We start from the raw sequence: 13,024 nt of genomic DNA on the forward strand, positions 1-13,024 counted from the left end.
TCATAGGACATCATGTTACACAATATATGCATGTTTTGTTCGATAAAGTTCATATTTATATCCAAAAATCTCAGTTTACATTGGTGCGTTATGTTCAGTAGTTCCAAAACATCTGGTGATTTTGCAGAGAGCCACATCAATTTACAGAAATACTCATAAAAAACATTGCTAAAGATACAAGTGTTATGCATGGAATTTTAGATCCACTTCTTCTTAATGCAACCGCTGTGTCAGATTTCAAAAAAGCTTTACCGAAAAAGCACACCATGCAATTATCTGAGTACAGTGCTCAGACAACTAAACAAGCCATACAGATATCCGCCATGTTGTGGAGTCAACAAAGTCAGGAATAGCATTATAAATATTCACTTACCTTTGATCTTCATCAGACTGCACTCCCAGGAATCCCAGTTCCACAATAAATGTTTGATTTGTTCGATAAAGTCCATCATTTATGTCCAAATACCTCATTTTTGTTTGCGCGTTTAGTACACAATCCAAACTCGTGACGTGTGGGCAAGTCCAGGCAAAAGTTCCGAAGAAAAGTCATTTTTCAGTCCGTAGAAACATGTCAAATGATGTATAGAATTAATCTTTAGGATGTTTTTAACGGTCAATTTTTCAACCAGAGAATTCCTTTGTCTGTAGAAATGCGATGGAACGCAGGTCGCTCTCACGTGAGCAGCTCATGCCGCTCTGGCAGACCTCTGACTCATTCAGCTCCCATTCCCCCCTCCTTCACAGTAGAAGCATCAAACAAGGTTCTAAAGACTGTTGACATCTAGTGGAAGCCTTAGGAAGTGCAATGTGACCCCATAGACACTGTATATTCGATAGACAAAAACGACAAACCTCAGATTCCCCACTGCCTGGTTGGATTTTTTTCTCAGGTTTTTGCCTGCCATATGAGTTCTGTTATACTCACAGACATCATTCAAACAGTTTAGAAACTTCAGTGGTTTCTATCCAAATCTACTAATAATATGCATATATTAGTAACTGGGCCTGAGTAGCAGGCAGTTTACTCTGGGCACCTTATTCATCCAAGCTACTCAATACTGCCCCCCAGTCCCAAAGAAGTTAACTAGTGATTATGTTAAGATTGATGTTTTTTTACAAGATACATTTAATGCTAGCTAGCACCTTGGCTCCTTGCTGCACTCGCATAACAGGTATTCAGGCTATCACGCAGTCTCCTCGTGGAGTGCAATGTAATCGGCCATGATCGGTGTCCAAAAATGACGATTACTGATTGTTATCAAAACTTGAAATCGGCCCTAATTAATCAGCCATTCCGATTAATCGGTCGACCTCTACTAGCTATACAGCCTGATAATCCCTGTGCTTGTGTAGACCTACATTCATTTTTTGTGCAACAGTATCTTTTTTAAATCAAAGAGAAATACGCAAAGCAAGAATGTTAGCTACGTGAAGTAGCTAAGAGAGAACATTACATGTAGCCAAAGATTATAGGGCCCCCTAAGAAACTCTTGTCAACACTTGGTTCCTACCCGTCCCCATAACTCCTCCTTGGTATTTTCACTTGTTGTCAAATACTGTATTCAAAATGCCCGCTATTATATTATAACTATAGAATTAGAATAATCATTCTATTTTCATGATTCCAACAGTTCACCCAAGTGTTTTGCTCTAAATCACAAGTCAAATCGCAATTGCAATATTTGGTTAAAAATAAGGCCTAGATTGTTTGCCCATATCGTGCATCCCTATGTGGCAGTGTCGAAATGATCTCAAATGAGTGCAGGAAATGCTGAAAATTATTTTTGGTTGAAGTTCAATAGAACAGTATAAAACAATCAGAATGGAGAAAGACGCAATGAAATCACTTAGAATGTATGTGTTGCCACCCTAGGGTCACGCACTACTCACAAAGCAAATTTTGAACATTCATTATTCAAAAACACAAAATACTGTCAAATATATATATTTTTTAATACCCTGATATGATATTCTGGCCAGAAGTGTAGGACTCCCTCTCTTTCACTCACCCAGCCAGTGTGCAGAGAGACTGTTCAAACATTTAGAGATGCACTTGTCGCTTGCCTGGCAAAATGATAGTGTGGGAACCGGGAAGTTTGTTCTTCTGACTGTGTGCTTCTTAAACTCTGTCTGGAGGGTTAGACAGTGATGGCTCAACTTGTCTCGACCTCAGAAACTAGAGCCACTGACGCTTGCCTGACTCACTTCTCTTAGGGCCTTATAAAATCGGTTTGTATTTTCTGCCCAATTCGGCTCTGACGAGCCCAGTCTAGACCTGTCTGGTCTTACTCTTTAACATAAGGATATAGGCCTAAAGCCTTCCAGCCTAACTAACTAGGCTGACATTTGGCCCTTTTCATGATTCTACGTTCAGTTCTCCCTTTTTACTTCCCTTCATGCTAACTTCATCATGTTGCCTGGTCACGGTCACCTGACGCACATTCTATAACTTTAGAAAGTTAGCTAGACATTAACAGCTCGAGTTCAAAGCAGCCTCACTATGCGGCCAAAATTAAATTAACTTTGTATCGCAATTAGATTAGACAGCTCTGTTCCCCGGCTCTGAGCACCAACGTGCTGACTAACTCCTCAACTGGCTGCTCCTTTATCTGGGTCATCAGGCTATGCTTCTGCCTCTACCCCCTCCCGGGAGAACAGCCCGGGCCTCCTGATTTGATCATGTTGCAGAATTCTGAAATGGAGCTGAAATAATTGAGGTGGCCCAAGCCTTACATGTTCCTGTTGATGTAGCCCGCTTTAAGGTGAAGACAAAGAAACAGTATCGTAATGCATGCCGCTGTAATACAATGCGTTCCGGGCTGCCTTTTACAGCCTCAGTCTGTGTACCTCCTTGTGGTTGTCTATCCCCGAAAGTGCAAGTGCAAATGGACCCTGCCGTCGATTAGGAGCTGAACATAAAACTGCCTCGTAATGGCGATGATTAGATTATCATTGATTCTCACATAAGCTGTGTCTGGCATGATCAATACTGTGTGTGTGGATCAGTGTTACCGCTAAAGTAATTTAGCTGTGGCGCTGTGCCACTGCAAATGAATTGCCACCACGCTCCAAACAATATGGAAAATGAAGAAAACAATTCTGTCGAGGCGCACTTTAAAGATGCTAGAACAGTCTACACATACCTTTTTGTGACATGAAATGGTTTCTGTGAGAAGTACAGGCAGGGGGCTTGTTACCGGGGATGGACTTCTATTTTACACTACATGACCAAAAGTATGTGGACACCTGCTCATCAAACATCTCATTCCAGAATCATGGGCATTAATATGGAGTTGGTCCCCCCCCCTTTGCTGCTATAACAGCCTCCACTCTTCTGGGAAGGCTTTACACTAGATGTTGGAACATTGCTGTGTGGACTTGCTTCCATTAGGCCACAAGAGCATTAGTGAGGTCACGTTGTGCCTGTCATTGTGAAAATGGAAATGGCCTAACCCAAACTGTTGCCACGATGTTGGAAGCACAGAATCATCTAGAATGTCATTGTATGCTGTAGTGTTGAGATTTCCCTTTACTGAAACTAAGGGGCTTAGCCCAAACCACGAAAAACAGCCCCAGACCATTATTCCTCTTCCACCAAACTCTACAGTTAGCACTATACATTGGGGCAGGTAGCAATCTCCTGGCAGCTGCCAAACCCAGATTCGTCCGTCGGACTGCCAGATGGGGAAGCGTGAATCATCACACCAGAGAACGCGTTTCCACTGCTCCACCCATTGTGCATGGGGATCTTACAGTTGTGTGCGGCTGCTCAGCCATGAAAACCCATTTCATGAAGCTCCCAACGAACAGTTCTTGTGTTGTTGTTACTTCCAGAGGTAGTTTGGAACTCGGTAGTGAGTGTTGCAACCAAGGACAGACCGATCCCGTTCTGTGAGCTTGTGTGGCCTACCACTTTACGGCTGAGCTGTTGTTGCTCCTAGACATTTCCACTTCACAATAACAGCACTTACAGTTGCCCGGGGCAGCTCTAGCAGGGCAGAAATTTGACAAACTGACTTGTTGGAAAGGTGGCATCCTATGACGGTGACACATTAAACGTCTCTGAGCTCTTCAGTAAGGTAATTCTACTGCCACTATTTGTCTATGGAGCTTGCATTGCCATGTGCTCAATTTTATACACCTATCAACAACGGGTGTGGCTTAAATAGCCAAATCCACTCATTTGAAGGGGTGTTCACTTTTTGTATATATATATACGGTATCTTTCAACCTTTATTTAAGCAGGGAGTTAGCATTGAGACTAGGGGTGTGAAGGTTTAAACATTAAAACTTTTAAACAAAAATGAGATCCTTAACGTTAAGAAAAATCCCTAACTGATTTTTTGTTCATTTTTTCTCCTCTCCACTTTAGTTGAAATCACAATTCAGTTATCACAAAAAAAATAGGATTTACCATGTTATAGCCGCTAGGCTTTAAAGGCCTGGGAAGTTGTGTAATTCAAGTAAAACCAGAGAGGAAGAGGCAAACTTTAGGCTACTTGGTGAATATGCAAGGCAAGACATTACGAGATTCACATGACTAAAAATGTATGAATACCCTTCTGCCTTCTTTGGTCTGTTGCGTGTAGAATATCATGGCAGCGTTTCCCGAACTTGGTCCTCGGGACCCCAAGGGGTGCACCTTTTTAGTTTTTTTTGCCCTAACACTGCGCAGCTGGTTCAAATTATCAAAGCTTGATGATTAGCATATTTTTTTTAATCGGCTGTGTAGTGCCAGGGCAAAAACCAAAACATGCAAACCTTGTGGTCCCGAGGACTGAGTTAAGGAAACCCTAGCCTATTCGTGGCACTGAGGTCTTCGGGCCAGTCTTTTAGGCACGGGGTAGCCTGCTCTTCATTTTTGTCTCATGAAATTGCAGAAGGCAATAGCCTGTAGCCTGGATCAATTTATGCTTTTCAGACAATGGAATGCGGCTATGGAATGTCTGTTAGGGTAGGCTACACTACGTATTTTTTATGCCGACATGAAACCTTCTCTGGTGATATGAACAGACATTTTACTTACCTGTAAAATAATTCCTCTTCTGAACCGGGACTAAAATCCATCACTAGGCAACCAGAACTGTCAATCAAATAATCGTGCGCTGACGCATGCAGCCTGCTGCCTGTGCGCAGACCACTCTCTCCTACAAAAGTACTTTAAAGTTAGTTAAATACCGTGACTTCCCAAGACATTCAGTATAAATAAACACATCTAGCTAACACAGCATAAAAAACAGCATAAAAAACAACACATCACTCAGCAACGTTTATTGTTGTCAGGGGGGAAAAAATAGATAATATTTTATGACAGAGCAGAATTCTACTGTTGGAAAAGATAAAGACCTGATGCAGCATATTTTTTTTTTATCGTCTGAAAAGTTATCAATTGTCACGATCAACATGTAGCAGTGTTCTATGTCTGTAAAGGTTTACAGTAGATGTAAATTCATTGCCCGGCCCTATTTTCCGAATTGACTGACCTTCATGTCTTAAAGTAATGATGGACTGTTCTTGCCATAATATGGACGTGGTCTTTTACCAAATAGGGTGTCTGTATACAAACCCTACCTTGTCACAACACAACTGATTGACTCAAACCATTAAGAAGGAAAGAAATTCTACAAATTAACTTTTAACAAGGCACACCTGTTAAGGAAGTTGAGAATTCAAGCAGCTTTTCGCAGCTTTTTGTTAAAAATCGCGCAACATTTCAGCGCCCTGCTATTCATGCTCGGGACCCCAAGGGGTGCACCGAGCCATCCCGGATCCGGGATCGTGACTACAGCCTCAAGCCATTACCATAACGCAACGTTAACTATTCAGGAAAATCGCAAATGAAATGAAATCAATATGCTAGCTCTCAAGCTTAGCCTTTTGTTAACAACACTGTCATCTCAGATTTTCAAAAATATGCATCTCAACCATAGCAAAACAAGCATTTGTGTAACAGCATTGATAGTTAGCATAGTATTTAGCGTTAGCATTCAGCAGGCAACATTTTCACAAAAACAGAAAACCATTCAAATAAAATAATTTACCTTTGAATAACTTCTGATGTTTTCAATGAGGAGACTCTGTTAGATAGCAAATGTTCCGTTTTTCCTGAAAGATTATTTGTTTTGGAGAAATCGCTCCATTTTGTGCGTCACGTTTAGCTAAGAAAAAAACCTGAATCCGGGATATGCTAGCTCTCAAGCTTAGCCTTTTGTTAACAACACTGTTATCTCAGATTTTCAAAAATATGCTTCTCAACCATGGCAAAACAAGCATTTGTGTAACAGTATTGATAGCTATTGATAGCTAGCGTTAGAATTTAGTGTTAGCATTCAGTAGGCAACATTTTCACAAAAACCAGAAAACCATTCAAATAAAATAATTTACCTTTGAAGAACTTCTGATGTTTTCAATGAGGAGACTGTTAGATAGCAAATGTTTAGGAGAAATCGGTCCGTTTTCTGCGTCATGTTTGGCTACCAAAAAAAAACGAAAATTCATTCATCAAAACGCCAAACTTTTTCCCACATTAACTCCATAATATCGACTGAAACATGGTAAACGTAGTTTAGAATCAATTCTCAAGGTGTTTTTCACATAGCTCTTCATGATATATCATTCCTGGAAGTCTCCTCTCTGTCTCAATCACATGGATGAATGCGAGCAGCTTGGAGATTACGCAGCAATTTCAACAAAGGACACCGGGCGGACACCTGGTAAATGTAGTCTCTTATGGCCAATCTTCCAATGATATGCCTACAAATACATCACAATGCTGCAGACAGCTTGGAGAAACGATAGAAAGGGCAGGCTCATTCCTGGCGCTTTCACAGCCATATAAGGAGACAATGAAAAACCGAGCCTCAAAAATCCTGCTCATTTCCTGTTTGAAGTTTCATCTTGGTTTCGCCTGTAGCATCAGTTCTGGGGCACTCACAGATAATATCTTTGCAGTTTTGGAAACGTCCGAGTGTTTTCTTTCCAAAGCTGTCAATTATATGCATTGTCGGGCATCTTTTTGTGACAAAATATTGCGCTTAAAACGGGCACGTTTTTTAATCCAATAATGAAATAGCGCCCCCATAGGTTGAAGAGGTTCATCTGTCTCCTCCACTTCATCTACATTGATTTGAAATTGATTTAACAAATGATCCATTATTGATGTCACATCTTTCACCTGGATTCACCTGGTCAGTATGTCATGGAAAGAGCAGGTGTTCATAATGTTTTGTACACTGTATTTTGTAGTTGGTTCCAGCAATGAGGTGCTTTAAAACTAAAAGTGGATTTACCTAGTTCGGTGGAGCCCCGGGGAACCTCATGAGTTAAACATCTTTGTGAAAGGGTTTGGTGTCATGTTTATATATTTTAACAGCAAAGTTGGGTAAGTCGGAAGCTTGTGTAGTAGAGCTTTCTAAACAAAAAGGGAATAATTAAGAGACCTACGGTACTTTAATGAAGACCAGCCAACCTTTTGATACAGGATGCAGTGGTGAGTATTAAAACTGTCCCCTGTGATAAAGCAAAGGGCGATATGGTAGACTGCATCCAAAGGTTTAATAGTAGTGGCTGCTGCAATCTGGTAAATGGTGTCGCCATAGTCAAGAACTGGCAGGAAAGTTGACTACAATCTGCTTCCTGCTATTTACGGTGAGGCAAGATCTATTTAAATCTTCGCCTTTTAACTAGCCCGTTCGTAGTTTAAAAAATCAAATAAAAACTTTGTAAATCCAAATGCCCAGGTATTTATGGGCGGGAACCCAATTGATGGAGAACCATCCAATGAATAACTATGGTAACTATGGTAACGATACAAAATAACAGATGAACTGGAATCACATTCCCCGAACACATTATATAAGTTTTTTGGGACTTCAATTTAATTAAATGGTTGAAAGCCCGTTAAAAGATCACCTTTTGGATCTCGGTAATGAGGAGCTCAATTGAGTAAATGCAGATAGGCAACCCCATGTTTGTCTTTATTTATTACCGCTACACTAAAACATGCTGGGTTGTTTGGTTGACCCAACTGCTGGGTTGTAGGTGTTGGGTTTTCTTTGAAAAGAGCCAGGATGGGTGGTTGATGCGTTATAAAGATATGACCCAGCAGGTCAGATCAGAAGACTGGAGGCGTAGTTTAGTAGGGGCGTGGCTTTCCACCTGTGTAAAATTTATTCCTGTTCTTTTGTATAGTTATCACATGTTAAGGTTGAACATTTTTACATTTGTGTAGCTTCAATGAGACATACAGACCTATGAGTTCCCTAAAAACACATGCAAATCTCATATTTTGGGATCGAAATCCAACATGAAAGTAAGAAACTGTTGGTTAAATTAACCCATGTTTGGGTAATCCCAACAACCTAACATGTTGGGTTATTCAGGCAACTCAACTGGCTGGGTCAAAGTAACCCAGTGTGTTTTCAGTCCAATATTTACCCAGTGCTGGGTTACGAAAGTGGGTTGTTTTTAACCAAGCATTTTTTTCTTCTGTACGCTGCTTCAGTTGGGCTAAAGGTGATAATGCTAGTGTTTTCCATTTAGCACCGGTTACATTTTCCACTTCATATTAACCAGGCTACTTTACATTTTAAAAGTTTCAATTCTCTAGTCCGTCGAGCCCTCTTCCAGCTCGAATGAACGATACGCGTCTTCTAGTGATCTATTGATAGGATAGGCGCCTGTCAGTCACCAAGCGAACGATGACAGGATAACGCAGCAGCGACAGAGGCGACGCTAGCGGTTTCACTCTCTCGCCAAAACCTGTCAAAAATGAAACCTTCTGATGAGGCAAAGTGAATGCAGTGCGGGCATCTAAACGCTTTGTGTAGCCATTAGCGAGGATGCTAATGAAAACACTTCTGGTAGATGAAGAGGCTTTCCCAAAGGCCGTCTCAATTACATGTTAACTACAAGTTAACAAGTTATGCTTCCCTGGCAGAATGATATACTAATTATTTGAATCAATCCAGTGGGTATTTGTTTTGCAAACTCTACCATCACGTGTGCACTACAAAAACAGCTAGGTGAGCACTTCAAATAAACAGTAACTACATCCAAAATTCCTCCAGATTCTTCAGACCTCAAAAGTGGTCTCCTGGTTCGGTTTAAGCATTGCTGTGGACTTGTGGTTTTTCAGAGTGAGAACGGGGAAACCTGAAAAATACGAAACCTTTAAATTGTTCTGTTTTAATAAAATACATAATTTGATAAACATACATTGTGGAAATTCATATCTTGCCGTACAACTGTAAATAAGACTCATCTCAAGAGAAGTTTAAATGTTAACAGGTCTTAGTAGTTCTCTTAGTCCTGATCATGTACAGTTCATCACTTTCCTTTACTTTTCTCTCATTTTGTTACAGCCTGAATTAAAAATATATTAAATTGTTATATCATGTCATTGTTGAATACTCATTTCTGATTATAATGCACAGTATATCAGCACGGTAGAATTCAATGTCTATAGTAAAAAAATTCATGTTCAATGTTTGAGCTGCTTTTTAAAGCAAAAGTCAAATTGAAAACATTGGCATTGTTGAATTTGATTTTCATAAAAGCAAGCTAGGACCGATGGTTTGGTTAGCTAAACTAGCAAGTCGGTTTGGTTACGAAGGCGCCTACTGTATCTAGTACAATTGCAAGCTACTTCAGTGGATGTTTCACGCAATTATATTGGCAAATGGACATTTTTCTAGCAGCAAATGTGTTAAATTATAGCCATGGTATACAAGGGATAATCAACTCGGGGTTCTATGCTTTCTCTGGAAAATAATGCAACTCCCTGGAAGGTCAGTTCCTCTCCGCTAGCGTGTTGTGGAACACACCTTCCACGTCGTTCATTATTTTCCAGAGAACGCATAGCCCCTCGTTGACTCAAGACATTTCCGATTTATTTAAGTATTCAACCCATTTTGTTATGGCAAGCCTAAATAAGTTCAGGTGTAAATATGTGCTTAAAAAGTCTTGTATGTTGCATGGGCTCACTGCGTGCAATAATAGTGTTTTAACATGATTTTTAAGTGACTAATGCGGCCCTAAAGTAATACTGCAAAAAATGTGGCAAAGAAATGCATTTTTTTGTTGTCCTGAATACAAAGCGTTACATTTGAGGCAAGTCCAACACATCACTAAGTATTTTCAAGCATGGTGGCTGCATCATGTAACAGGTATGCTTGAAATCGGGCACGGACTAGGGAGTTTTCGGGGGGATAAAAATAAATGGAATACAGCAATAAGCAGGGGCAACATCCTAGTGGAAAACCTGGTTGTCTGCTTTGGAACAGACACCGGGAGGTGAATTTACCTTTCAGCAGGACAATAAACTAAAACACAAGGCCAAATCTACACTGGAGTTGCTTACCAAGACAACATTGAATGTTTCTGAGTGGCCTAGTTACAGTTTTGACCTAAATCGTCTTGAAAATCTAGGGCAAGACTTGAAAATGGCTGTCTAGTAATGATCAACAATCAACTTGACAGAGCTTTTAGATGAAAAAATGTTTTAAAAAAGAATAATGGAGAAATATTGTACAATCCACGTGTGCAATGCGCTCGGAGACTTACCCAATAAGACTCATCTGTAATCACCGCCAAAGGTGCTTCTACAAAGGATTGACTCAGGGGTGTGAATACTTATGTAAATTAGATTTCTGCAATTACATTTTTTTTTTATACATTTCCCCAAATTTCTAAATGTGTTTTCTCTTTGTCATTATGGAGTTTTGTGTGTAGATGGGTGAGGTAAAAAAAATACATCTATTTATTCCGTTTTGAATTCAGGCTGTAACAACAACAAAAAGTCAAGGAGTAAGAATACTTTCTGAAGGCACTGCAGGCCTAGACCTCGACAATATCCAGAACAACTTACAATATACTGAATTCATACATTTTCAGTCATTAAAATTGTGAAGTCATGACTTTCCTACACAATACCACAACAAATATTTCCAATCTGAGAGGTAAACTCATATTCAAGTATGCAATAATTTTGCTGTGTATTTCAGATGGAATTAGAATGTACCAGAGGCCACAAATAGAGCTCCGACCCGGGGACACCTGGCTGGCTATGTTTTCTATTCACTCGTGGAAAACACTGCAATTCTTATGCTAATAACATGCCTAATAATATGGGCCATGAAAAGTTTACCAATATGTTATTGGGCTCATTTCTCAGTGTGTAAATTTTATTTTAGAGGGTGTCCGCATAATTTATTTTAACATATTTTTGTTAGAATGTCCTTTTAAATGGTCACCAGAACTGAGCTTCTCAGTCCTACTGGACCGTAGAAATCCATCTACTCCATGACCCCCCCCCCTAAACTTTCCATAGGAAACACTGGCGTGGATGTTTGTGTGTTCCACATCCATGCTCTAAAGATGAAATTAAACTCTGTTGTACAGAGTAAAGACTATGCACTTTGAGGATTACCGAAGTCCTGCCGTTGTAGATGAGACTGTTTCACCCAAAGGCTAACACGAGCTGGGGCTCTAGTCGGTGTGTTTATGGCCCCAGATTAGATGTGGCATTGCTTTGCCCCCGAGAGGCTGCAGCATCTGCCTCCCATTACACTGTAGATTTACATCCCAGCCCCGCAGCAATTAATCGGAGGCTCCTGATAGGCACTCTCTCGAGTCTCCCAGTGGCACCTAGAGGGCTTGAGTGCCACCACCTCTTTCTGTCTCCCAGTGGCACCTCGGAGGTGCAAGGGCCAGCGGATAACGTCATGTGACACAGTAGCACTTTGGAGCTGACCTACTGGGCGCTGTGCTGATAACTGCTGCCATAATGGCACACACTGTGTTAAGAAGGCTAGCACCTGATAGCAGCAAGGCTAGCCCCTGATAGCTACAGTACAGTGTGGAAAATAAGAGCAGACCTGTGTGGCCATATTGCAAGATGCTGAATTAGTCGGAGAAAAATGCATATGCTGGATGCTTGAGTCTCCAAATCGTCACAAGGCTTTTAGTAATCTATGTGTTATAATCGAGCAGGCAGGCAAACCTGTTTTAATAGGACAGCGGTGAAAGTGGCCCTTCTGCAGATTAGGTCTCGGTGTCGCCCAATGAATGGTCCGGCCTACTTGTCACGACTGAGTTTATGGCTCATCTGCAACTGAACCTTGTCTGTTGCCAAGGTAAACACATACTTGGTCACACTTTCTATTTTGTGATATTATATGTCTGTGTGAAATCTCATTCTGAACTCCATTCTGTAATGTTAGTCCTTATCGGGGAACATAGTGTTTGTGGTTTAGTGTGCAGGCCTAGTTGATAGGCCTTCAGCCAAACAAGCCATATCTACCAATATGTAGCAGTGAGGACACTGTACTCTGGCCTTGAGATAGTCTAGTTCTGTCCTGTTTTTGTTATGTGGTCTTGTCCAAGACTGGTGTGAACCAGCATTGATTAGTTTGTGTTCCGTGCCTTTTTTTTGTCTTTGGTCTGCTGGAGAATAGGCTACTTTCATTCTTTTCTGATGCATTAGGACTCTTGTCTGAGAACAAATGCCTAATATGTCCTTATTGGTCTCCTCCTGTCCCTGGCTGCCCTTACCATTTTAATCAGTATGTCTTTCCTATCAGCGCTTTGGTTTATCTGCTACTGGTCTGCTGATTGCAAAGCCAAAACTTTGTTGTTACTGTTTCCTCCAACACAGCGTATTGTGATTCTGCAGTCTCTCTTTTTAGAAATGAGCCGTACAACAGGAAGACCTCTCTCCTTTGTGATTTAGCCCTGGGGAAGCCAGCAAAGAGGAGAAAAGCGTTAGTTCCTAATGAGGATGATGCCTAAAGGGATGAGATGCTGTTACTATGAACCATACCTCGTGTCAGCGGTTTTGATACAGTGTGCACAGTGCTGCTGATCAGATAGGTTACTGATCTCTGTTTTAGGCTTGTGGAGAGACATGGGGGGAAAACTAGACTCATCGTCATGATAACACAACCATGTTTAAACCATCAAAGAAGCATTATTTGGCGAAATACATTTTCATATTGGCTAGTTTGTATTTACTTTCAAATGTATG

At 40.8% G+C, this 13,024-nt stretch overlaps 1 protein-coding gene across 1 annotated transcript in view; it reads left to right on the forward strand.

The window, feature by feature from the left end:
• The window catches only part of LOC123990909 (exostosin-like 3), a 43,604-nt gene that overhangs the window by 17,276 nt on the left and 13,304 nt on the right, over nt 1-13,024 (forward strand).

The sequence above is a fragment of the Oncorhynchus gorbuscha genome, linkage group LG12, assembly GCF_021184085.1.
Source record: "Oncorhynchus gorbuscha isolate QuinsamMale2020 ecotype Even-year linkage group LG12, OgorEven_v1.0, whole genome shotgun sequence".
In the NCBI taxonomy this organism is placed as follows: domain Eukaryota; kingdom Metazoa; phylum Chordata; class Actinopteri; order Salmoniformes; family Salmonidae; genus Oncorhynchus; species Oncorhynchus gorbuscha.